At 35.8% G+C, this 27,955-nt stretch overlaps 2 long non-coding RNA genes across 4 annotated transcripts in view; one reads left to right on the forward strand and one right to left on the reverse strand.

Moving 5' to 3' along the window:
• Window positions 1-27,955, forward strand: part of LOC112132079 (uncharacterized) — a 118,925-nt gene that overhangs the window by 32,274 nt on the left and 58,696 nt on the right. For both annotated transcript variants that reach the window (XR_010136291.1, XR_010136290.1), the window contains exons 4-6: window positions 6,851-6,957; window positions 7,151-7,253; window positions 26,730-26,878. This is a non-coding gene — a long non-coding RNA (uncharacterized LOC112132079). The remainder of the gene's footprint in view (window positions 1-6,850; window positions 6,958-7,150; window positions 7,254-26,729; window positions 26,879-27,955) is intronic.
• LOC134759707 (uncharacterized) overlaps window positions 5,454-27,955 on the reverse strand; it is a 37,838-nt gene continuing 15,336 nt past the window's right edge. For both annotated transcript variants that reach the window (XR_010136293.1, XR_010136292.1), the window contains exons 2-4: window positions 10,502-10,662; window positions 9,449-9,594; window positions 5,454-8,482 (exon numbers count right to left, since the gene is read on the reverse strand). This is a non-coding gene — a long non-coding RNA (uncharacterized LOC134759707). The remainder of the gene's footprint in view (window positions 8,483-9,448; window positions 9,595-10,501; window positions 10,663-27,955) is intronic.

The following is a 27,955-nucleotide window of genomic DNA, read 5'->3' on the forward strand; positions in this document are numbered from 1 at the left end:
CACGCCATTCTCCTGCCTCAGCCTCCCGAGTAGCTGGGACTACAGACGCCTGCCACCACGCCTGGCTAATTTTTTGTATTTTTAGTAGAGACGGGGTTTCACCGTGTTAGCCACGATGGTTTCCATCTCCTGACCTTGTGATCCGCCCTCCTCGGCCTCCCAAAGTGCTGGGATTACAGGCATGAGCCACCTTGCCCGGCCAGTTATTTTTACTTTTACCTAAAAAAACTAAGTTTGGTTTGTCCAATTTGCATTGGAGTTTATCTTTGGGCAATTTTTTTCTCCAGAGAAATATTTCTTTCTTTTCAGAGCCTCTCCAAATAGAATTTAAAAGCTCATTTGAAAGTTGTCTGGATATCCATGTAGAGATGTTTCTTTACTAACATTCAGTACTAAAGGCACCTCTCCCCTAGAGTTGGGCTTCTATCTAGCAGTGTCTCTGATGCTCCTACATATGGACAAAGTGGATATCAGGGGATAGTTCACAATCCCATGGCCCCAGTTCCTTCCCTGAAGTGATAGTGTTCCTCTTTGGAGTCAGTATCCCACTACTGAGTTTGAAAAGGGTGAGTAGGACACTGAAGGGTTGAAAGAAAAGCTTGCAATTTATGTCCCCTTTATGAGAACAGCAATTTTACCTTTCCTCTGACAATGCCTCTAACCATCCTAAGCTTGGAGAGTTCCCCCATTCACTACTAAGTAAGAATATCAGAGTAAGAACCAAGCTTGCAAAGATGTCACCCACTAAATAGCCAAAGCAGGCAATGTCCTTCATTAAGAGGGCTTACAAAACACTTAGTAGAATTTCCTCTGGCAGAAGGCATTCCTCTATGTGTAAGTGAATGAAAATACATCTGCCCTTAGGTTGACAGCTTTAATCCTAAGCATTTTCAGCTGTCTTGGTTGAGAGAAGGTGACCAGATATCCTTTTTCTGAATTTTGCATTATAGATCTTTTCCAAGATTCTACAACAGCTAAAACTAGCCATTTTGAAAATCAGATTTATTTCCTTGTGAATCACAATGTTTTGAAAAACACTTTTTAAACTCTTGCTCCTTTAGTTTAACAATTAGTAGCCATTGTAAAATCATGTACTTGCAATTTACATTAAAAGACCATAATTGTAATACGGAATACGACAGAATTAAAAACCACAAAGGAAAATAATGATTTATTTGGTAGCCAAATGACCTGAAGTTAATGTTAAAAACATCATTTTATCATTTTCTAAAAAAAAACTATGGAAGAGATTATTCTACATTATACTATACATAGAAGCTTAAATGGACTAAAATAATAAATATCATTTTAGACAAAACCTAATTATTATACTTGGTCAAAAGAGGAAGACCATTTCAAAGACAGACAGCTTGGATTATTGTTTTTCTGCAATTTAAATTTTTAAGAGCTTTAAAAAGTGGCTCAGACATTTTTTATCACAATCAAAACTCAATTTGATCAATAATATTAATATTTTGAGTGAAGAAAACTCAGGACGAGAATAGTGATTATGTCTTTGATAAATAAGTTTATTCCGAAACCCAGACTGTAATTTCATTTTGTGCTAAAGCTGTTAGGAAGAAGGAGTGTTCATGCGAAAGAAACACAGAGATTTTTAATTGCAAACACTATCTTTTTGGCATATTAAAAATGCAGCTTTTATTGTATTAAGTTTTAGTCACATACAATCTGCAGGCTAAACATTCCCTGAAAAGTAGTTCTCTGTATTTCAGAAGCTATTTTCTGACTTTTAAATTTTAAACTGAGACTTTGATGACCAATAAACAAGAGACAAAAGAATCCTACTTCTCTTCTGCTTGTAATAAGACAATACAAAAAAATGTTAAAAGCCATGTCTTTGTTATATTAAAAACTGTTCAAGCATCCTAAAATCCAAGCTTATGGTGACAATTAAGGGCAGAACCACTTGTCCTATCAAGCTGAAGTAACTATATGCAGCAATTCTACCAAGGATATCTTCAGAACAAAAATAAAAGGACATTTATCACATTCTCCCTTTGACTATTTCCTTGAAAGCTAGGCTTTCAAAGCTGAGGCCTAACACAAAACTACTTTTCTTCTACTACTAACCTAGGATTCTTTCTTTCTTAAAATGTACTATCCACCTCTCTAGACGATAACTCCAGAGGACCTAATGATTGTGTTCCAAATCCCACTCGTGGCATTTCAGTTTTAGAATAATGAAACTAGGCTATTGATGTCACCTGAGTTTCAAAAGACCGTTCTCTGCCACAGTTCCTAAACTCAAAAGATTTCCTTTTGACATCAGGTGTGTGCTGATGTGAAAGGGGAAATGAGAGTCCCTACTGGGATGGCGTACATCCTCACATTTGTGAGACCAACCGCCACACTCCCAGCTTTTCTTGTTCCCTGACAAGGCTTGTCCCGACCCTCTCCTGGGACGCTTTTGACAGCAATTGCAAACAACAGAAGCCAGCAGGAATATGTAAGAACAGGTGCTGGGGCCTCCTGGGGACGCCTGTGCTCAGAGAAAGGGCCTCCACAGAGCTGTGCCAAGATAGCCCACTTCCAAGTTGCCCTCTTGCCCTTCGCCATTGCAGGATTTTTGCTCCTTTTCATGCAGCAGATGTTTGGAAAGATTTGCCACAAAGCATTATGGCTTCTAAGGTGCTTCTGGCAAATTTTCTTGGTCAGCTTTTAAGGGACCTTGGTTGGAATCTCTGATAATATAAAATAAGAATGGAAAAGGTCACTCTTGGGTTTGTGTTCAGATAAGGGAAATGATAATAAAAGGCCAGTGGTTTTCCATATTACTCTATTATTCCAGGTGGCTGCTTTCCACTTCCTCCCACATCTCAGGAAAAGGGACATTCCTAGGTTCAGAGGATCTCTAGCATCAAAGAGGAAACAGATCACATAATACTTCCTCCACAAACAGGTCACAATATTCACATACTCCTGCATATTAGACACCACTTTAGGAGCATCTGGCTGACTACTATTAATCCCCATCCTTTATCCACTGATTAAAATTGCTCTGTGATTAAGGGTGCTCTGTACCATGGGGACAGTCATCCATGCAACTCAACAACCACTGATACTCAGGGTGGCTGCTTCTAAAAGCATGGTCCCTGGACCAGCATCATCATCAGGATTACTTGGGAGCTTTTTAAAAATGCAAAATCTCAGGCCCACCCCAAACCTATTGAAACAGAATTTAAAGAGATCCAGAATGTAACAAGATCATGTCTAAGAAGTTCTATGCTACAGCTTCTTAGAGCAACTCAGTGCTCAGGATTCAGAGAGTGAGACACTGCCCTTCTCCAATGCAGATTTACACTGTTTCAAGAGCACTTTGGTGCATTCTCTAAACCTCAGACTCTCCAGGAAATATGGGCAAGAATCAATGAATCTATGTTATAGTTCATTATTAGTGGTAGCAGGACTCGAACTCAGAACTCCCAACTCCTAGACTTCTGCAGTTTCTGCTACCTCAGCAGAGGAATGCAGAGGAATAGATGATTCCTCCACATCTTAACGTTGGGAAGTTTTTCCCGTTCGCATTATTATTATGGTGTAGTAAAAAGAGGGCTTCAAGTCTTGGGTCTGCCATTACTCATCCCTGTGACTTTGCAAACAATCACATCTTTAAAAAAACAGATTAGAAACCCAAAGACATTAGGCCAGACACTGTAACTCATGCCTATAATCCCAACACTTTGGGAGGCTGAGGCGGGAGAATTGCCTGAGGCCAAGAGTTTGAGACCAGCCTGGTCTATATAGCCAGATCCTGTAACTACAAAAAAATAATAATAATTTTTAAAAGGACATTTATAAAATAAGGTTAATTAAATAAAAATAGAAAAGTGGGGCCATGATTTAGCAGTAAGTAGCAAATACTACAAAAATATACAAGTTCTAATCTAATTTGTAATCTACTTTCTGAAAATGTAACCTAAAAAAATACACCCAAAGAAGAAAATTTTATATGTACCAAAATGGTCACTGGAATATTATTTATAACAGAAAAACTGAAAGCAACCAACAAACTCTGTCATCAGGATATGGCTAATTAAATTATGGAACATTTACTCATTTAAAATGATATTCACCAAGAATTGGTAGCCACATGAAAAATTCTGGTACGATGTCAAAAGGAAAAACAGGGTATAAAATTGTAGTACATTATGATTCCAACTATGTAAACAAAGGTACATATCTGGAAAAAAAGAAAAATATTTGCAAAATGCATCATATTTTATCAACATAAGTAGAATATAGGTAATTGTTTTATAAATTTTCAGTAGTTGTTAATTGTTTCTATTAGCTCCTTACAAGAAAAAATTCATGAACAGGAAATGAAAACAAATTAGTAACCATGAGACCTAATACAGTTACTATAAATTGTCACTGAATCTGGCTCTGAATTCCATGGATGATGATAACAAAAATGAACAATTATTGAGCACTTGCTCTGTGCTCAGGACTTGTACTATAGGCTTCAATATTGCTCATTAAATCCTCTGATGTCTGTAATATTATCACCTGTATTTTAGACAAAACGACGGGGCTTAAAAAAAAATCAGGCTTTGGATAAACCACGGAGTAGATTTATCTGGGTCTGTTTCTTCATCTCTGTAAGGAAGGGTTGGACTAACTGACCCTTAACATTCCCCCCAACTCTGAGATTCTGAGATTCTGAAAATTAAAAGCATAACAATGACAATCAAGAAAGTCTACACAGGCATTATGCAAAGCAAGGCTATGCATGGACAATTCAAGCAGCCCTCCTTAGGTAAAAGCTCAAGGAAGACCAAGTTTGCCTTCCTGTCTTCGCCCCTTCTCCATCTGCAGGTGCCTCCCCTCCTGCTCTCCTTTGCTTCTCTCTGCTTTCAGAATAACTGTCAGCAAGATTAATTTAGATCCACATGTTCCCTCTCCCTGGGGCATTTGCCTTTCTTTGAATCTTCTCTCAATGCAGTGAAAGTTGTGTCCTGCCCCCTTAAGAAAGGATTTCAGGCATAAGCACACTGGTAGAAGAAGTGTTTACCAATCAGGGACCCTGTCTGCCAGCAAAGGCAGCTTCCTTCCTCAGCCGCTCCTGGGCTGAAGGGCAGATGAGGAAAACTAGGAGAAGGAGCAAAGCCCCAACTCAAATAGTACCTATTGAGACTTCTTTCAGATGCATTCATGCATATATACAGCTGAAGTTGTCTTGCGAAACTGATGGACAAAATTCAACCTTGTGATATTAGAAACTATTACTTACGAGTTAGCTAGTTTTCACATTGCAAATAAATCACCACCTGGTCACTCTAAATAGCAAAATCACCTTCTGGATGTGTGATTTACAAAAACTATTTCACATAAAGCATTTCAGGTGTTTATACACAAGGTCTCTCAAATCCCTGCAAAATCTGCACACATGGAACATTCAGCAAAATGTAAAAAATAGTACACACTCGTATGAATACAGTAATTAATTTAATAATACTTCTTCACAGTGTCTTCTTGACAATGTTATTAACTACTAAACAATAAATAATTACTTGCTATAGTATATCTAGTACATATATATAGTATTATTCCCATGAAGCAATATTTTATAACTATTTTCAGCATTTGGGAGAATTGGGAAAAAGAAACATTACTATTTCAAGTAGAAAAACTAAATATTAAAATTAGGAATAATTCTGCTAAAAAGATCTCAGCTTTTTTCAGCGTTTTAATTCTAAGCTACTTTTTTTTATTTGTGTCTATGGAAATGTTCTCTACATTTTTTAAGGAACTGTGTGCTAAAAATGGTATTCCAAATTAAGGATTTTTAAATTGATATCTAAATTTTTTCATTAAATATATAAAAATTTTAAATGCAAGCAAAATAAATTTGTACTTTAAAAAATATGTAGCATTTTGGTAGTGCTTAGTGGAAAGGAATGCCTTTGTGAGCTCCTTTATGTTTCAATTGATATACTGTCTTCTACACAAGTGCAGCATGAGCTATACCACACTTGATTTAATTGATTTTATTATTATTAGGCCTGTTAATGTTTTAGAATTGATTATGCCAGGGAGAAAGGGAAAGAGTGTTTGTTCTGAACGAGATTTATTTTATAAAGCACAAGTTCAACTCATCAAAATCTCTATTTTTTAGAAAGAAATTAATTTGTTGTTCTTGCACGTTTAATTAAACTACATTAAGAAAAAAAAAAAGGCCTTAGAGTTGAGAACTTTCCAAACCATTTATTTTAGCTACAGAATTGGCAAAAACATACAAGATGATGTGCAATCTCCTTATTTTGGAGGATTAGTTGTTTGGAGTGTGGTTACGGAGTTTCTCAACCCACACTTTTTCAACGTTGGTAACCATTAAGAAAAGACATAGAATACTCAATTCTGTTCACTCAAATTTGGTAGATTCCGGGAGTGAGTTTCTTACCCCAACATTAGTGTTACAATGCACACGAGTTTAACTGTAGTTAGCTACTTTCATTCAGGGCTCTTGTTAGCATCTTATAGTAAAGGCGTGGATGAGGAGGGGGGAAAATAAAGCTTTGACAGATGGTACTCAGCGTTTGACTCCTGCTGAGCTCAGCAGGACCTGTGGTTTCCAAGGTTAGGGCTGTCAAAATGGCTCTGTCTATCAAGTGAATAACAAAGTGTAGACTGCCTGTCTGTTTCCTATACAAAACTTAGATTTCATTTGCCATTATTGTCGGCCTTTCTGCTGATTTAATAACTTCTAAGGAGAAGAACTAGGGGTTCTGATGCAGCCTCACTATTTAAGAAACTACTTGGAAAGGGAATTCTCAAGGGCTGAAAGAGGTAGGCCGCGATCTGATCTCTTTCTCTTTGGTTTCTCTCTAAGGCTTCAAGACTTAAAAAGGATTCAAAAGACACCAAAGGTTCACTTTTGGCTAAAAGCTAAATGTGAACCTTTCAAAATGAACTCATTGCTGTCTTCCTCTCAAAAGGGTAAAATGTTTTTTTATTAAGAATCCTTGGGGTAGTGGATAATTATTCAACTAGAAATATTGAGAATGAAAAGGGAACTGTTTCTGTTATGAAATACATGCATCTGTTTAGATGTGTTTGTCAGGGCCTGTTTTTCACCTTTCATAGCTTTTAATATTAACAACTCTCCCATTTTTTTCACCTATTTCTAAAGCCTTCAGATGGTCAGATAAAGTACCTGATGCTGAAAAACAGGAAATTGAATCATGTCTCCAAAATGTGCTTTTTGTCATGCACTGTTACAGCTATATTTCTTGGTAAGTCTGATGTTCTCCTTTATGCATATTTTGTGATTACAAGATTGTTATTGACCTCTTGGGATTTTAATAAAAAGCCTGTGGATTCATAAACCCAGGCTTTCTATTAAGATGATGCTGAAATTAGGATTGGGGTTTTGCTTCTGAATAAACTAATAATTATATTTCAATGTTTATATTAAATATTAATACACTTAAATTTAATACGCTTAAAGTGAAACACCTGATTGTTATTTCAAAAATGTGGCGTTTAAAAAATGACAGACTTAGACTTTTGTCCTGTCCCAAAACTAAGAATTTTAGTTGTCATTTCTGAGAAGCTGATAAAGGGAAATCTCTTGTCTCTTTTTGATGCTGGCTTGAGCAAACATTTCCACTAGTGTAGTGATTATTCCCAACCAGCATATCTGAAAAGATGACATTCTCCCTACAACATAGTTGAAGAAATTTCTTCTGCAAATATTTAGTTTATATAAATCCCATAATCATAAAGGGAATGTTATTTGGAAGAATGGCCATTTATTGTGATTTTTAGTACAGTTCAGTATTTTGAACATTAAACTTAAAAAAAAACTTAAGCTTTAAAATATTTACCTTCTTTTAAAACTTATTTTAAAAACCCTAACCCAGTGTTTTTTTCTGAGACACAGGGCCTATACTACATATTAGATATTCAGTAAATGTTATTGAATTGAAATAAAAAGGATATTGACTATTGAGTAAAAGATGAAAGGAATTCTTGAATTGAAATAAAAGGGAGACAACTTTTACGTCAGATTATTGTAAGAAATTATCAAATGCCAATTTAGCATAAATCCTTTTCCATTTGTGCTTGGGTTTTATCCTGGAAATGTTCGATGCTTTTAATCAACTCTGTAGATAATAGTGATAATTAAGCAGAAATTTCAAAAAAAAATCTAAACTAAAAAGCAGTTTTCTTCTCCCATTTTATCTCTCTGCCTTTAGCTTGCTTTGTTCAATAGGGCAGTTTCTAAGCTTCTTTCTAACAGCCTATACTATCACTACACCATCCCTGCCCGCAAAGGAGGTTTTGTTAATGGTAAACTTGCTGAATCAAATTTGCTTTTTATGTGTTTCCATTTTTTGAAGAGTCTCTGAGGAGTTTCTTCATGTGTCTATGGGGAAAATGTGCTTCTGTATTTTCATCCAAGTTCATAAACTATAAGGCTCTGGAAATTAAGTCCATCTCTGGCAGGAAATCAGCAATCCTGGAAGAAGGAAACAGAACTAAAACAGATACAATGTTTGAGCACTATGATCACATACTACATACCATACTTAGTCTCCAACCAAATCCTTTCTGGTTCTAACCCACGGCACTGGCCCAGAGCTCTGGGACCAAGAAGTCAAAATATCCACAGCTAACTAATATAACTAATATGTTCTAAGTGCACTAAGCCCTTCAATCATTTTGTTGTTGTTGTTTTTAACTGTAGTAAAATACACATAACATAAAATTTATCATCTTAATCATTTTTAAATGTACAGTTCAGTAGTGTTAAGTACATTCACATTATTGTGCAGCTAATCTCCAGAACTGTTTTGATCTTACAAAACGAAAACTCTGTACTCATAAACTACACCTCCCCCATTCCCCTATCTTCCAGGCCCTTGGCAAACACCATTCTACTTTCTGTCTTTATGAATTTGAGTAGTCTAGGTACCTTACATATAAATGGAATCATTACAGTATCTGTCTTTTTGTGCTGGCTTATTTCACTTTGCATAATGTTTTCAAAGTTCATTAATGTTGTAGCATGTATCAGAATTTCCTTCCTTTTTAAGGCTGAGTAATATTCCATTGTATGTATATGCACCACATTCTACTTATCCATTCATCTGTCATTTAACACTTGGATTGCGTCTATCTTTTGGCTACTGTCAATAAGGCTACTATGCACATGGGTGTACAACCTTCAGTCATTTCAGAATGTGATTACTACATGCTGCAGAGTAAATTAAGACACACTGGAGAAAATACTTGAGAAAAATAGGCAGAAAATTACAATAATAAAAATAATAGATAACACTTATTGAGAGCTTTCTATTTACTGGGCACTGTGCCACACACAGCACTGATCTTAACTTTCTGAGATATGCACTATTATTACCCTCATTTTGTAGAAGTGAAAACAAGCACAGAGAGGTTGGTTAACTAGTCCAAAGTCACTCACCAAGTAAGTCACTGGAATGCAAATCCGGAAAATGGGGCCAGAGTTTATTCATTTGGAGGAGGAAAGAAATTACAGAATCCGTATTCATGGAGCCACAGCCAAGTACCCTTAGGGAAGAACTCCTTGACCACCGCACACAGCATGACCTGAGCAAAAGGGCACTTTTGAATAAGAGCCAGAGAAAACAGCTCTGTCACCTGCTAGCTGCAGGACCCTGAACAAGACAACTGTCCTTCTGGGCTTAATGTTTCGTCTGTGAAAGGAGAGACTGAATTGAGTGTTCTACGGCCTGTGGTGTTCAGCATCCCTCATTCCACGTGAATTGTTATCTAATACTTTATGATTTGGTTATTTTACCTACTTGAATACAAGAAAGTAATTTAAAATTTTCAAATATATGCTTAAGTCTACAAATTTTGATAATGACTAATTTTCTGATTTTCATTTCACTGTATTCAAATTATTCCTTGATATAAAAAATATCGTTTTTACTCCTCTAATGAATCTAAAAAGAAAGAATACAATGACATGGTACCAACAGGAGTGTGTGAGGTAAAATGTTTCTCCTTCAGAGGGCCCTGAGCTATGCCTACCTCAACAAAAGCGAAGTAGAGAGTTGCAAACAGTGCTCTTTAATATATATTCAAATAGTTAGGGTTATGTGACCCCCTCCCCTTTCACCCTGCCACTGAGAGAAACAAGAAGGGTGAGCCTGATTAATGTTTTCCTCTTCACAGTAAAAATGCATCACTTCATGGTATCTCTAGAAACACGGACTGTACATAAGTATCCTTATTATAAATAATTTTACTAGCTCTTTTGGTTCTATGGTTATGAGTTTAGGTTATGATTTTTTTGTGTTCACTTTCAGAGCATAACCCTAATTTTGGGTGTAGTGATTGAATTGCATCCAAGGAAACAAAGGAAAAATATTTTTTAAAGAAATGTTTTAAATTATTTTTTTAATTCTGAGTTCCTGGAGAAGAGTATTTGAATGCCACTGATCTAATTTATAACTAGGTGCATGTTTGCAAACCCATGAAGAACACTTACCAGAAAGAACCTTGCAAATCAGGCTCAAGAGAAGACTTGAGTTGCACTTTTGTTGTAATGCTGTACAAATCAAGTGGCAAATGCTTATTTGACCAAAGTCCAAGTGTTTCAAGTAGAGTTCAGTCAAGTGATTGATCAGGTCTGCATTTTTTCAGGGATGTCTGCAGATAAAGTTCAATATTAACTTAAGGGAATGTTTTCATTTTCTTTTAGCCAGCATTTATGGCAAGATAGACAATTTTATTTTAAACAAAATTATTACAATGGAAGCGCTTTCCATATTCCAATGCATGAATTTGTTATTCTTCATATAGTAACTACATTCAGCCTCCAGCCAAGATAAAGAATTATGTGATACATACTTCATCTTCCATCTCTGCTTTCAAAAGATGTGAATTCTGCAAACCAGACAGAAGAGGGAGCTATCCATCTGGAAATTAACGAATCCTTTCAAAAACATCTCAAATAAATATAGAAGAAAATTCTAATATAATCAAGTCTTATTTAGTCTTGTATTTTATAAAAACACTATAATTTTTCTGGTGCATTAAAAATGACAAAGAAAACGACCAGTAAAGGCAAAAACATTGAGTTAATTAATGAAGAGGCAAAATATACAGCGATTAAAAGGCCAATTAAAAATACACTCACATTTTACAGTTTGATCTCACATTTTATAGCAAAATGTAGAACCAGAACAAACCTCCAAAAAGGGCAAAATAATACTCTGCCGCTATACATATTACTAATATCACCTTCCTATAGATCCTGTTCTTAAAATGGAATGCTGACTTTAAAATTGATAACATCTGGAAATAATGGCAAAAAGGAAAAACTATTGGGCTGCATCTGTCTTGAAAATGCTATGTAATAAGATTTACTTAATATATTTGAAAAAGGAAAAATGTTTTGTTCCCCAATTTGTTGCAACATCTGAAAGTTCATGAGGTTATGACCCCTCTTTAAGAAAGCATCTCCCACCACCTGCAAATACCCCAGGAAAAGCAGTTGGAAACAATAAAACACGTGCTAGCTAACTGTTACCAGGGAAACGGTTCTGGTTCACCAATCAGAGCGCCTGTGCTTCCCAGTGGCTTTGTCCGGGGGAGACATGCACCAGCTGTTAGTGAATAACCATTGTTATAGATCATCAGGAAATCACAGTCAGCAGACAACCCAGCCCCACTGGAAGTTTATTTCTCATATTTGTTCATCACCAGGGCAATTCTCCACCTTTAAAACATCCCCTTCGGCTGGGTTAACTAAATAACACCCTACACGGGTAAGGTCATTTAAAAAAGGCAAGTTGCAAAATGGTCTTTTTGCCAGCAAACAGATTTCTAACTTTGATTCCAAATGCATCACCCTCCTGTCCCCTTCACTTTCCAGTGGCAATTTTAAGACTGATATCTAAAGTCTGTGCTCCTTTGAGTGCTGTTCCTCCTTCACCTAATTGGCTCTCCAGGCACCAAGAGCTTTCACACCATACCCTCCAAGACCTGTCAGGGATCATTTGGCAATTCCCATGCTGGAAAGATCAGTGTGGTTTGCAAACTGGGAGTTCTGAAGAGGCTGTTTGGGCTGTCATAAGGAAAGGGGCTGAGAGGACAAAACCCTGGTTCCCTCCCTCGCTAACACACACAATTCAACCAGAACAGCCCCACTTTATCAATTGTATTATTTTTATAAATTTATAAATTCATATATTTTTGGAAATAAGATGGCATTACTTTTTAAAGTTTAAAAACCAGCTCTCAACCTATCCAATCATCAGACTCATCTTAAAAAGTAAAATCATCAAGAGTTTTAGTTTCAGGTCCAGCATGTTAGGCTCTTAAGAAGTCACCACTCTAACAACAAGTAAAAAAGCCAAATAAACTGAAAAATCAACAACTCTTCTTAGATCTGTCAGAGAAGTGAGGTCACAGGACTGGAGCAGAAGTCTATGAGCAGTCTCTCAGGAGTCAGTGCCAGGGTTAGAAAACCAGAACTACAATTGCTAGAAGATCAGTGTGGACAAGTGTAAGAATTAAAAACTCAGGAGGACCCAGACATAGTGGGTCCATCACACGTTACCAATAGAGAAGCAAAAATAAGAATTACACCTGACTGGTCCTCAGAACATGCAAGCAAGAAGAGAGTGGTATAAAATATTTAAACTATTGAGATAGAAACTACCAGCCTAGAACTCTCTACGCTGTGAAATTATCCTTCAAAAGTAAAGAAGAAATAAAGACTTTCTCAGGCAAAAATTGAAAGTATTTGTTGGCCAGTAGTCCTGCCTTGCAAGAAATTCTTCAAAGAAGTTCTTCAGAACCAAAGAAAATTATATAGGTTAGAAACTCAGATCTACATAAAGAAAGGAGCAATGGAGAATGAATCAGTGAAAGTGAAATAAAACTTTTATTTTTCTTATTCTTAATTGATTTAACACAAAACTGTTCAAAATAACAGCAATGATATATTCAATTATGTACATTTATATGTTTTAAATATATGTGCACACACATAAACATACATATGTATGCTAATATGTAAGTGAATGAATAATGGCAATGATACAAAAGAGAACAGAGGAGTTAGGAATATTTTGTTATTATAATGTACTTGCACTGCTCATAAAGCAGTACATTGTTAATTGGACTTGAATTCGTTATAAATGTCTATTGCAAACTTTGGGGAAAAACTACTAAATTTTTTTTTAATGTGACATGTCCTAAGAAAGAAATGAAATCATATAAAATGCTCAATTAAAACTACAAAAGCAGAACAAGTGTAGAAGACAAAATAGGAATGAAGAGCAAGAAGAACAAATAGAAAACAATAACAAATGTTACATATTAATCCAGCTATAATAATAATCACTTTAACCTTCAATGGTCTATATATGCCTATTAACTGACAGAGATTGTCAGAGTGGATTAAAAAACAAGACCCAACTACATGTTGTATACAAGAAGCCCACTTTAAATATAAAGACACATAAAGATTAAAAGTAAGCCAGATGCGGTGGCTCACACCTGTAATCCCAGGACTTTGGGAGGCTGAGGTGGGTGGATCGCCTGAGGTCAGGAGTTCAAGACCAGCCTGGCCAACGTGGTGAAACCCCATCTCTACTAAAAATACAAAAAATTAGCTGGGCGTGGTGGTGGGCACCTGTAATCCCAGCTACTCAGGAGGCTAAGGGAGGAGAATTGCTTGAACGCGGGAGGTGGAGGTTGCAGTGAGCTGAGTTCACGCCATTGCACTCCAGCCTGGGCAACAAGAGCAAAACTCCATCTCAAAAAAAAAAAAAAAAAAAAAAGGTTTAAAAGTAAGGGTATGAAGAAAAAAATACCATGTAATATTAATTGAAAGAAAGCAGAAAATCTGTTTTTAAAAAAGCAGGAGTAGCTATATTAATTTCAGAGAGAGCCAACTTCAGAACAAAGAAATTTAGGAGGGATAAAGAGAGCTATTCCATAATGATGGAGGGGTCAGTCCTCTAAAACAACATAACAATTTTTAACGTGTGTGCACCCAACAGAGCACCAAAGTATGTGAAGCAAAAACTGATAGAAATGCGAGGAGAAACAGATAAATCCACTATTATAATTGGAGACTTTACCACTATCAGAAATGGACAGATCCACTAGGCAAAAAATCAGTAAAGACATAGTTGAACTCAACAACACCATCAATCATTGGGATATAATTGACAACTATAGATTATTTCATCCAACAACATATTACACATCCATCTCAACCTCACATGGAACATTTTGCCAGGATAGAATACTTTCTGGGCCATAAAATACATCTTAAAATATTTAAAAGGATAGAAATCATACAATGTATGCTGTTAGAACGTAATGGAATTAAGGTAAATATCAATAACTGACAACTGGAAAAGCTCAAAAAACTTGGAGACTAACAAACTTTTAAATAACATATGGGTCAAAGAATAAATCTCAAGAGAAATTAAAAATACACAGTTTATCAAAATTTGTGGAATGCAATGAAAGCAACATTTAGAGGGAAGCTTATAGCATTGAATGCATATATTATGAAAGAAGAAAGATCTGAAATACATAACCTAAGCTTCCACTTTAGGGAACTAGGAAAAAAAATTAAATCCAAGGAAAGCAGAAAAAAAATAAAAATTAAAGCAGAAATCAATGAAATTGGAAACAGGAAATCAATAGAAACATGCAACAAAACCAAATGCTGGTTCTCTGAAAAGATAATAAAAGTGATAAATCTCTAGCCAGGTTAAATAAGAAAAAAAAAGATAAGAATGATATCTTAATGATAAGCACTAATATCAGAAATGAAGTAGAGGACATCATACATATACCATGGGCATTAAAAGGATAATAAAGAAATATTATGAACAACTCTATGCCCACAGATTTGATAATCTGGATTAAATGGACCAATTCCTAGACACAACTTGCCAAAAGTCACACAAACAGAAATGGACAATGTGAATAGCCTATATCTATTAGCTAAATTAGATCAATAATTAATAACCTTCCAACATAGAAAGCACAAGCCCAAGATAAGCTTGCCCATGAATTCTACCAAACATTTAAAGAAGAAATTATATTCGTTTTCTACCATCTCTTTTAGAAAATAAAAACAGAGGGAACACTTCCTCACTCATTCCATGAGGCCAGCATTACCCTAATACCAAAGTCAGACAAAGGCTTTACAAAAAAAGACTTCAGACCAATGCCTCTCATGAACAGAGATGCAGAAATCCTCTACAAAATAATAGCAAGTCAAATTCAACAATGTATAAAAAGAATTATACACCATGACTAAATGTGATTTATCCCAGGTATGCAAGGATGGTTCAACATTTGAAAATTAATTAATGTAATCTAGCGTATCAGAAAACTAAAGAAGAAAAATCACATTATCATATCAATGGATGCAGAAAAAGTATTTGACAAATGCAATGCCTATTTATGCTAAAAAAAAAAATCTCAGCAAACTAGGAATAGAAAGGAACTTCCTCAACTTATAAAGAATATCTACCAAAAAAACTACAGCAAACCTCATACTTAATGGTGAGAAACTCAAAGCTTTCCCACTAAGATCAAGAATAAGACAAGAATGTCTCTTCTCTCCACTGATTTTTAACACCATACTGGAAGTTACAGCTAATGCAATAGAACAAGAAAATAGAAAATATACAGATTGGGAAAGAAGAAATAAAACTGTCTTTGTTCACAAATGATATGACCATATATATAGAAAGCCCAAAATAATCAACAAAAAAAACTCCTGGAAATAAGCAATTATAGCACGGTTGCAAGATATAAGGTTAATATACAAAAGTCAATCACTTTCCTATATACCAGCAATGAACAATGAAATTTGAAATTAACAACACATTGCCATTTATATTAACACCCCAAAAATGAAATACTTAACTATAAATCTAACAAAAGATGTACAAGATCTATATGAAAAACTACAAAACCCTGATGAAAGATATCAAGGAAGAACTAAATAAATAGAGAGATAGCCCAAGTTCCTGAGTAAGAAAACTATATTGTCAAGATGTCAGTTCTTCTTAATTTGAACTATAGATTCAAAGAAGTCCCAATCAAAATCCCAGAAAGTGATTGTGTGTATATTGACAAACCAATTCTATTGTTTATGTGTAGAGGCAAAAGATCCAGAATACCAACTCATTATTCAAGGAGAATAAAATTGGAGGACTGACACGACCTGACTTCAAGACTTACTGTATCACTATGGTAGTCAAGCCAGCGTAGTATTGATGAAAGAATAGGTGAATGGATTAATGGAACATAATAGAGGGCCTAGATATAGACCCACACAAGCATGGTTAGCTGATCTTTGACAAAGGAGCAAAGGCAATACAATGGAGCAAAGAGTCTTTTCAAGAAATAGTGCTGGAGCAACTGGACATCCACATGCAAAAAATAATAATAATAATCTAGACACAAATATTATATCCTTCACAAAAATTACTCATAGTGGTTCATAGGCCTAAATACAAAATGCAAAACTATAAAACTCCTAGAAGATAACACAAGAGAAAACTTAGATGACCTTCGGCATGACATTGACTTTTTAAGATATAACACCAAAGGCATGACCTATGAAACAAATAATTGATAAGGTGGGCTTCATTAAAATTTAAAACTTCTGCTCTGCAAAAGATTATTTTAAGAGAAAGTGAGTAGATAAGCCACAGACTGGGAGAAAATACTTGCAAAAAAACACATCTGATAAAGAATTGTTATCTAAAATACACAAAGAACACTTAAAACTCAACAATAATAAAATGAACCCAATTTAAAAATGGGCAATATACCTGAATACACGTATCACCAAAGAAGATATAATAAGTAGCATATGAAAGATTTTTGATATTGTATGTCATTAGGGAACTGAAAATTAAAATGAGGTACCACTAAACACCTAAAAGAGTGGCTAAAATCCAGAACACTGACAACACCAAATGCTGATGAGGATGTGGAACAACAGAACTCTCAGTCATTGCGGAAGGGAATGTAAAATGGTACAGCCACTTTGGAAGACCGTTCATCAGTTTCTTTAAAAACTAAACATACTTTTACCTTACAATCCAGCAATCACGCTCCTAGGTATTTACCCAAAGGAGTTGAAAACTTATGTCCTCACAAAAACCTGCACATGGATGTTTACAGCAGCTTAATTCATAATTACCAACACTTGGAAGAAACCAAAATGTCTTTCAGTAGGTGAATGGATAAATAAACTGTGATACATCCAGACAAAGGAATATTATTCAGCACTAAAAAGAAATGAGCCAGCAAGCCATGAAAAGACATAGAGGAAATGTAAATGTATATTACCAAGTTAAGAAGTCAATCTGGAAAGGCTAAATGCTGTATGATTCCAACAATATGACATTCAGGAGAAGGCAAAAACTATGGAAACAGTAAAAACCTGAGTGGGTGGCATCAGTTAGAGGGGAGGAAGAGATGAATAGGCAGAGGATTTTTAGGGCACTGAAGCTATTCTGCATGATACTACAGTGGCAGATACATATCGTTACACATTTGTCAAAACACAGAGAACACCAGGAATGAACTCTAATGTAAACTGGATTTGGGGGTGATAATGATGTGTCAATGTAGGTTCATCTATCATAACAAATGTTATCACTATGGTGGGGGATGTCGTTAGTAGGGGAGATTGTACATGGACGGGGATAGGGTATCTGGGAACCCTCTATACTTTCCACTCAATTTTGTGTGAATCTAAAACTGCCCTAAAAAATAAAGTTTACTAATTTTTTTTCTTAAAAAGGAGGCTTCTCCAGTCCACATCTTGTAAGTTCAGGTTCAGGAGGTAGGTCTTGGTTGGGGCTTGGAAATCTGTCTTCTCCATAAATCCAAAATGTTTCTGATGTACAGCCAGTGTTGAGAATCACTGGGTAGATCTTGGCCTCTGATCTTTTAAGATGTAACTGTACTGTTCAATTTTTTTTTCAGGTCTTTACTGTCTGCCAGAAATAATCTTATAAATTCATCTGTACTAATGTTAATGGCAGATAATGCTTAGATATTAAAAATTTGCATTTATAGAGGGGTCTTTTTCTACCTAAGTGCTTAAACTAACAAGAGCCCTGTATTATAGACTGGCAGCCTCTAAACAGCCTACTCATAGAGGCAACTAAAACGAGGATTCTGTCTCAAAGCTCTGTTCTATCCATGCCTTCCCATGGAGCAAAGGAACAAACAAGATATCAACAATTGGAGAAATGGCAACTACAATTCCATCATTCACAACTTCAGTTTTCCCTCAAGAGAACAAGTGACACTGTTAATCAGGCCCTGCAAGCACAAATAAACAAAAATAATAATTTGAGAAAAGAAAATGAACGATGGCATAAGAAGTCTAGTGTTTCTTCCATAACCAAGGTATAGTAGTCTCATCCTTTGGAGCTTTAGATGAACAGACTGAGGATCATAGAGTTTCTAACACAAGCCCCTTCTTTCTACGCAACCCAGAATGATGTAGTTCTCTATTTTTAAAAGCAGCAAAAAGGATGGAAGTGTTCTTCCTTGAAGCCCAGATGTTTTCTATCTTTCTAAGCTGCAATTATTTCAACACATTATTTTAGCTACACTTACATCAGATCAGAGCCACCTGTTATATCCTCTGCACACTTATGAGAGATTTACGGTTAAGTTTCTATTTATGGTTTATTTAGGAAAGTCAGAATGCAATTGAAAGGATGCTTTTAAAGTCATCTTGAGGTCCAAGGATGTGTGTATAGCAGATTAACAGATAATCAAGACACTGTGTTGTGTAGTGTAAACATAATCAACCCTAATTTTGTGATTCATTATTACATAAATTTGGATGTAACCCACGACTAAAAAACTCATCATCTGAAATTCAACTACATGCCTGAAAAACATAATATAACATTGCTATACTTTAAGGAAGTTATTAATCTACTCCTAAACCAAGTATTACAAAAAATTGTATTATAAGGCATTTTATTGTAGAAGGATTCTTTATTACCAAGATTTACATATTTAAATATTCTCTCATTTTATCTTGTCTGAAATTAAATGTCACTCTAATATCAATAAAATATGTGAATATATATATCTCCTTTCTAATGGTAAACAAGCATTTGCAAAAAACATCCTAAGTAATAGCCAATCATTAATAAATGTTTATTGAGCACCTACTATAGGCCAGGAATTTTTCTATGTGCTGGGATATAGAAGAGAACAAAATATATGAAGTCCCTATTCTAGGAGAATGTTGGAATAAATTTATAGTTGACATTGACCCAAAAACCGACATTGTAGTGTTAATAATATCACAATATTCACAAGTTAGATTTTTGAGCTCTAAAGTAAATATTGCATATTATGCATTATTCCAGCACTTTAAAGATTAACAGCAGGTGATGGTATTATCATAAGACCATTATTAGGCGAAGAAAGATGGAGAGAATACAAGTAAAAAGCACATCTCCTCATTCTACTCATCTAATCTTGTTATTACTTAGGCATAACTAAATTACAAAAGACTGAAACTCAACTGCAAAGTCTAACATTAGATAAAATTGCTTGAAATGCAAGGATATTTACCTGGATTGACCATAAGGCTTTTGGTGTGACTAAAACACTGGTAAAATAAGCACATATGAAACAAACAGCATAATTTGAGGAAAAAAAATGAATGATGGCATAAGAAGCCTAGTCTTTCTTCCATGACCAAGGTATACTAGTCTCATCCACTGGTTGTGGCTTGGGGAAACTTCACTTTTCATCTTTTCCTTCATTCTCTATGGAGATGTGTGGCAAAATTAGAGAGTATCCATTCTCATTTATGCACCTATCTGAATCCCAACTATAACTCCTACTTCCCATCCAATTTTAACCTTGAATAAATATAGTTTTAAAATTTAGCAAGACCAGAAAGACCACTGTAGAATGACGACAACTTTTTTCCATCTTAAGTACAACTTCAAAGTGGCAGACTGGAAAATCTCTGCAGGCAAATGTGATGTCACTGAAGAAATCACACACTTACCCGTAGAGATTCTACAGTCTGACATCTTCAAGCATCGAACCATTTCATCAACTATGCTTTTGTTATAAGCAGTTCTTTGGCCTGGAATAAATCTAGCATGGCCAAAAAGCCAAGCTATAGCCCACTTACTGAACTTTAACTTCTTCTAAACCAAGGTGACTACATGCCTCATGATGGTTGAATCCCACTAAATTAAATTTTAAAATAAGAAGGTTGTTCGTAATATGGCTTAAAGCAGTTGTTGTCAAAGTTTGATTCCCAGACTAGCATTAGCAGCATCACCTAGGAACCTGTTAGAAATGCAAATTCTTGCACCCCACTAGAGGCCTCCTGAATCAGAAACTCAGAATGGGCCCTGCAATCTGTGTTTCAACAAGCTTTCCAGGTAATTCTGATTCACGCTCAAGTTTGAGAACCACTGGCTTAGGGAAAGCAAAAGATTATAACTGGAACACTAAAATAATCCGACAAAATAATATGTATTCATAAAAATATTGTCTAGAATACATTTCTAAAGTAGTGGTCTTAATAAGTATAAGCATTAATAATAATGGAAAGAAACATTTTCATTTAACTCTTACTTTGCCAATAGAATTGCTCAGATGTACTTATTTCCTTAGAAATAAGGAGTTAAGAAATCTTATTTAAGAGGAGAAAACGTTTTCATGTTTGGGAGGATTAAAAGGGTACTGACATCATTCAAGTCATGAGCCATAATTCTTATTAGATTTTATTGCTACATTCTTCGCACAGCTTTGGAAAGTTATTCCTAAGAGCACAAAATATGCACTTAGACTGCACACAGAGAAGGAAAATGCTCTCACAATGAAATTATTTTAGCCTGGCTCAGTAATATTTGAAAGACTCAAGACTTGTTCTCTCTGAAACATATCCTGTCAAAATAAGAGATGCTTGTTTAAATTTATATTTTTCAACATCCTTTATAATTTTCCCTCTTAACAGTTTAATTTGTCTATAAGCAATCCAATTTCTATATACTAAAAAAAAATTATTTTCCCTTCTCCTCTGATATAATAAAAATGTCATGACTAAAAGGTAAAACAAAAAATAAAAAGTATTAAAAATTATTATTGAAATTGGTCTTTAATGACAATGAATAAAAGCCATAATTGGATTTTTATATATTCATAATATAATATCTGAAACATTTGTATGCCTGTTAATCAATAACTTCTGGTAGCATGTTAAAAATTCATCTTCAGTTTCATTCTTAGTGAATTCATTTGGATTATTTCTGGACCACACCAATTTCCCATGATGTGATGGAAAAAATGGTAACATTCAAAAATTGAATTAGATCACACACAAAATGTCAACTCACTCAGATTATAATAATAAGGTTTGGCTTGTTCATTAAAAAGTGGAGCCCAACTATGTCCAGAGTCTGTAGACTCAGTGCTGGAGATCAGCAAGATGTTTTAGACACTTCACCACTTCAGGTGACCTGAAAGAAGTACATTTCCTTAGATGAGGATAAGAAGGCTCTCCAAATATCAGCTTTCTTTGCTTTCACTGGATTTAAATCAACTCAATATTGATGCAATTGCTAATCAGAAGCTCCAACTAACAGTCTAAAATGCCTTTGATAGTAACAAAAGAAAAAAATTATTAACCATATATGCAATTTGTTACACAAAATATTTCAAAACATGAGGTTTCATTAAAGGAAACAATAAAAACATTGCTAGGAATTTAGCATCCTCCCAGGCAGTAGGGGTGTTTTAACTATTTGATAGCAACGACTAATAGTCACTATTGCACGAAGCACTCTATACATATTATTTAATTTAGTTTTCTCACAAACCCAGTGAAGAAGGTATTATTGGCACTCCTATTTTATAGTCCTTTTTTTCTCCTAACAAAGAAATTGAAGTTCAAAGAGACATAAATTGGAAGGAAATAAATTATCTAAATGTGCATAATTCTACATCTCAGACAAAATAGCACAGAGGAACAAGCATGGAACTACAAGTCAGGAAACTTAGGTTTTATTTTGTTTGTTTTTGTTTTTTCAAATTTTTATTTTGAAAAAAGTATAGACTTACAAGCAGTTAAAAAATAATAATACAGAGGTTCTATGTAACTTCACTCAATTTCCCCCAATGGAACATCTTACATAACTGTAGTAAAACATCTAAACCAGGAAATTGACATTTATACAACCCATAGATCTTATTCAGATTTCACCAGTGTACAAGCACTCATGTGTGAAGATGTGTATAGTTCTATGCAACTTGCCACATGTAGATTTGTCAAGATACACAGTTATTTCATCACCACAAATATCCCGGTGTTACCCGTCTCTAGTTACACCTATCTCTTTACCCTCTTGATGCCCCCTCCCTAACTCCTGGCAACCACTAAATGTGTTTACTGTCTCTATAATTTTGTCATTTTTAGAATGTTTATAAATTTAATCATATAGTAGGTAACCTTTTGAGATTGAATTTTTTTACTCAGCTTAATTCTTTTGACATCCATCCAAGCTGTTGCATGTATCAATAGTTTGTTCCTTTTTACTATTGAGTAGTATTTCATGATATGGATGCAGCGTAGTTTGTTTAATGATTCACCCATTGAAGGACACTTAGTTTGTGTCTGTGTCTTGGTATTACAAACAACACTACTACAAACAATATAGTCTAAGATTTTTGTGTGAGCATAAATTTTCATTTTTCTGGGATAAATGTCAAGAGATGTGATTGTTGGGACATATGATAAATGCATGTTTACTTTTTGATTGTTATTACATTTTAAAAAATTATTTTAGATTCAGCAGTACATGTCCATGTTTGTTACATGGGTATATTGTGTAATGCTGAGGTTTGGGGCTTCTGTTGACCCTATCACCCAAATAGTGAACATAGTACCCAATAAGTAGTTTTTCAACTCTTGCCTCCCCACTCTGGGGTCCCCAGTGTCTACTGAGGAAATGTAGGTTTTCAGTATCTGATTCCCCTACTTAAATTAAGCCTCTCTGATTTTCCTGATCTTTACAACAGGTGAATTATTCACTTTCCTGCTTACTTCTCATGGCTGGTAAAATATTTGTCAATAATAAAGAACTGGAAAGATGTAGGACATAGTCATTATGCGAATGGGCAAGCTTTGAGGATAGCCTAGTCTCCTGCTGCTGTTTCTCACCACCACAGTCTTCTCCCATCACTGTGGAAACTGTAAGAGAGAGGATGCTGGTGGGAGGACTATTTTGCCTCCTAATCGGCCCCTCCTAAGGACACTGGCCATGTATCTTTGATCATTTTCCTTCCTGGGCGCAGCCATGCCTTAGTGATACTAAAGACACAACCCTTAATTAAGGCAAGCAAACAGCTTCTCTTGAAGGACTGTGCTAGATGAGTCCACATGGTCTTTCTTCTTCTGATGGGGTAACAGGGTTCCCTCTCTTTTCTTTCAAAGGATGTCAGGGTTTTCAATAAATGTGTAAATAAAATACACCAATGCCCAATGGCCTATGCAGAAGTAAAGCTTGGCTACAATGTGCCATCTCTCAAGGACCTGAAATTCCTTTCTGGATACAATCTTGACAGACATTTCAGAAGCTCCACCATTCACAGAAATCAAATCTTTGGATTTGGAAAGGAAAATAGTGGCCACTTATTCCAGCACTCTTATATATTGAGCACTGACTGTATACTGGGCATTTGACATACATGGTCCCATTTAGTCCCCATGACAATGTTATATGAAGTCAGACTATTACTGGTCTCAATTTGCAGATGAAAAAAAAGCTGAAACTCCTAGAGGCTTAATAAGGGCCTTGAACCAGGTCTGCTTGACTCCAAAGCCCACAATTTTAACCACTAGCTGATTTTGAGGCCCAAAAATTAAGTGGCCCCAGGACATATAGCTGGTTAGTGGTAAACCTGAAACTACAGTCCAGTTTACTTTGTACCACATGACACTTATCCCTAAATAATTAACTTGAACAGTCTACATTCTAATAAAAGTGCCTGAAAGAGTTACTCAATTTTTCATGTAAGACAAATGGTTGACTCAAAATCAAAGCTACTAAATTATAACCCATTGGCTAAAGTAGACGCCAAGGAAGAAGGATTTATATAAATTTGACATCTATTTATACTTTAACCTCAATGGGTAAATGCTAAATGCTGTTGCCGAGAACACAAAAACAACATAAAACGCACGTAGTCCTATGAAATAGATGCTTCATCTCTTCCTAATTGTTACTGCCAACTTAAAAATCAAGGCAGAACAAGTAATTAATATATTTTTAGCATAGCAGGGATCATTTGGGGAGTTCCTAAGACTGAGCTTGAGTTTGCATTCACAAACAGGTAAATGTTACCGTATTCATTATTCATCATCAAATGTACATATCATGTCAACTCTGTATCCTGTAAAGTTTCAACTAAAGAATCCATTAAGGATATTATAATCTGTAAAAGTCAGATAACCCTCCTATTTAGCAGATGTCTTTTTATTTTCTTCTTATCATCACCCACCATGGTGGCTGCCATGGAGAACCTTCTTCAGTTCACAAATGACTATCCACTAAAGTACAAGTATGCACACAATGGAATCTGATCTAATAAAAGGTGTGGTTAATTGCTATACTAAGTTGTAATATTGACTCCTTGAAGCAAAGGGTGTGGTTTTAACTCAGAATTTGTTTTCCTCTGTGATACTTCTGTTCATCTTCTTTCCTCTTTTGAGACAGGGTCTTGCTGTTGACCAAGCTGGAGTGCAGTGATTGATCGTAGCTCACTACAGCCTCAAACTCCTGAGCTCAAGCAATCTTCCTGCCTCCTAAGTAGCTGGGACTACAAGCATGTGCCACCACACCCAGCTAACTTGTTAAATTTTTTGTAGAGATGAGGTCTTGCTATGTTGCCCAAGCTTGTCTACAACTCCAGGCCTCCAGTTATCCTCCCATCTTGGCCTCCCGAAGTGCTAGGATTACAGATGTGAGCAACTTACACCCAGCTTTGCTGCTTATTTTCTTTCCTTATTGATATCTGCAAAACCCAGAGCCTGTGTTTGGTTGTGGAGAAGGATAGAGGTAAAGGGCAAATAATTTCAATCGGTGTATAAAACACACCACTAATACACAAAGAACATTGTCTCTCCTGAGGCTGCAAGCAACAACTGCAGAGAACTAAAAGTCATATATCTTTGCACAGATTTTTGCTTTAGGGGGCCAAAGATCACCATGTATTATATAAAAAAGGTAACATCACCATTGTCATTATCAAGAAATATTTGCTAAGCACACAATGTGCTTGGGACAGTGCCAAAAGCTGTAATTTCTTGAAGGCTTTAAGCAGCATAGTGCTTTTAAAACAAAAAATGAAAAAACAGGGATTCCTCCTTGAACCTCAATTTTTCAGTACCCTGTTGGATTTGGAAGGTGTGTAAAACTGTCCCTTATTTCAGGTTTTAGTTATAATTTATGCAGATTTCAATAGATTGCTTTTATAGAATTGGACGGATTTCAAGTGTTTTCTCCAACTCATTTTTCGAACAAGCCACTTTTCTCACTTTATGCATAAAACATCCTAACTGGTCACATTTTACTTTAAATGTCTACATTAGAAAGACACAAATTTATTTAAGAAACTAAGCATGTGAAAACTCTGAGTAGTAAATATTTATAAAGATGGTAATGTTCCCATTCTTGACCTGGGTGGTGGTTATGTGGGTGTGTTTACTTTGTGATAATTCATCAAATTGCACACTTATGATCTGAGCATTTTTCTCTAAGTGTATTTACCTCAATATAGTAACTTAAAAATAAGTATTTATGAAGACTCTTGGCATTCACTCCCCAAACATATGCAAGCCAATCAGAATAGTTGAGTATGTATTGTCCCTTCCTGAGGGACGTGCATTCTTCAATCTCCATCCTAAAAGATTGTTTTTAGGACCTCAGGCCTTAGGCATCAGGTATTATTCCCTTGGCCTTTTTCCCCTATGGGCTTTCTTCCCTAAACTGAGCCCCTGTCTTCTCTAATTGGTCCTGAATTTCCCTTACTATCTCCAAAGCAGTGGAGAAAATGTTTCATTCATCTTTTTCCTTACAGTACTATGTCTAGCCACCCTTGCTGTTGCCCTGTAAAGATCCATGTGTCCTTTTACAGGTGCTTCCTAGGTGGCTTTCTTAGGGTCCTCTTCAAAAGGAGCTCTTAAAATTAGAGAATGACGCTGCCTCCTGGTATCTGTCTCTTTCAGTCTCCTTTTCTCACTATATTTCTGGAACTCATATTTCTGAAAAATGAGTTCCATGTTGCTTTGTAACTCCATGGAAAGGTATTGCTATTGGTTATTCTCCCATTTTCAGTTTGATTTCTGTAACAGCCTTCCTGATAGGGTCATTGTCAAGATTAAATGAGATAATCTACATAAAATGCTTAGTACAAGGCTAAGAACATGGTCATCCCTAATTAAATAGCAGCTTTTGACACTGTTATTAGTACTGTATGGTTCCATGTCAGGCATTGTTAGGCATTTTATGTAAATATTTTTATTTAAACTCCCAGCAAGCCTATGAGATAGATACTGGGATCCTATTTTTTAGTGAGAAAACTGAGATTTTGTAGGGGTTATGCCTTTTTCCTAGGTCACTAGCCAGTTAAATTGACAATGGGGATGCATTTGCTTCTAGAATAAACACCTTCTTGTAGGATGTGAATCCTGCCAGATTGTGGTATGGCACTCAACTCCTCAAAGAAGCCATTGAGTTCCAGTCAGGCACTGCGAGAATTGCAGAAGAATTCTCAAACTTGGCCCCTGCCTCCAAGAAGCTGACAATGGGTAAGTCAAACCTTTGGCAATTTTGCCCAACATTCTGTCGTGGAGACTTACAGGCTTACAGGCTGCAAGTATCTAATCATCTTCCATGCTTTCATGTTTGTTGCCTTTAGCATCACTTCCATCTTCCCAAACCAAGTATCCTCTTAGAAAACTCTGACAAACAGCCAGGCATGGTGGCTCACGCCTGTAATCCTAGCACTTTAGGAGGCTGAGGCAGGCGGATTGCCTGAGCTCAGGAGCTCGAAACCAGTCTGGGCAACACAGTGAAACCCTTTCTCTACTAAAAATACAAAAAAATAAGCCAGGCACGGTGGTGGGTGCCTGTAGTCCCAGCTACTCAGGAGACTGAGGCAGGAGAATTGCTTGAACCCGGGAGGCAGAGGTTGCAGTGAGCCGAGATCGTGCCACTGCACTCCAGACTGGGTGACAGAGCGAGACTCCATCTCCAAAAAAAAGAAAAAAGAAAACTCTGACAAACTTAGACTGACATTTCTTCTCTGTTGCAAGAATCTTCAGAGATCTGGATTCTAAACACTGTCTCCTAAATATTTCCAGGAAAAACTTTTCTCCTTCTTTTACTGTGGATGTACTCTACCAGAGAAGGTAGGTCCAAGCTGATTCAGCCATTACAACTTCAATTCCATGGAGCAGATCAGTGGCTCATGTCACTGAAGTTAATTATTATTATGTCTCCGGTCTGCAGAAAGAGCACCTCCAAAATTTTCTTTTTTTATGAAAGAGAAGGTGGCATAAGTTTAGTCTTAAGGGTTGCAACCCAATTACATATAGGCAGCCCCCAATGACTATTCTAACAGAAACTACTTTATTTTTCTCCAATTACTTATACTATTATCATTATCCAACCTACTAATAATGGCTTTCTCTGAGGAGATTACTTATCCACTTGGGTCACAGGGATGTAGAATGCACCATATCTCTTGAAGTGGAGCTGGCTTCTTTTTAAGGCTTTGCAGAAGCTTGAACTAGAGAAGGATAAAGCCTTTTTATGGGAACCATCCTTGTATCAGTAATACTTATGTTCTGTTGTTAATTGTGACTACCTATTCAAGAATGTCT

Source organism: Pongo abelii, chromosome 12 (assembly GCF_028885655.2).
Source record: "Pongo abelii isolate AG06213 chromosome 12, NHGRI_mPonAbe1-v2.0_pri, whole genome shotgun sequence".
In the NCBI taxonomy this organism is placed as follows: Eukaryota; Metazoa; Chordata; class Mammalia; order Primates; family Hominidae; genus Pongo; species Pongo abelii.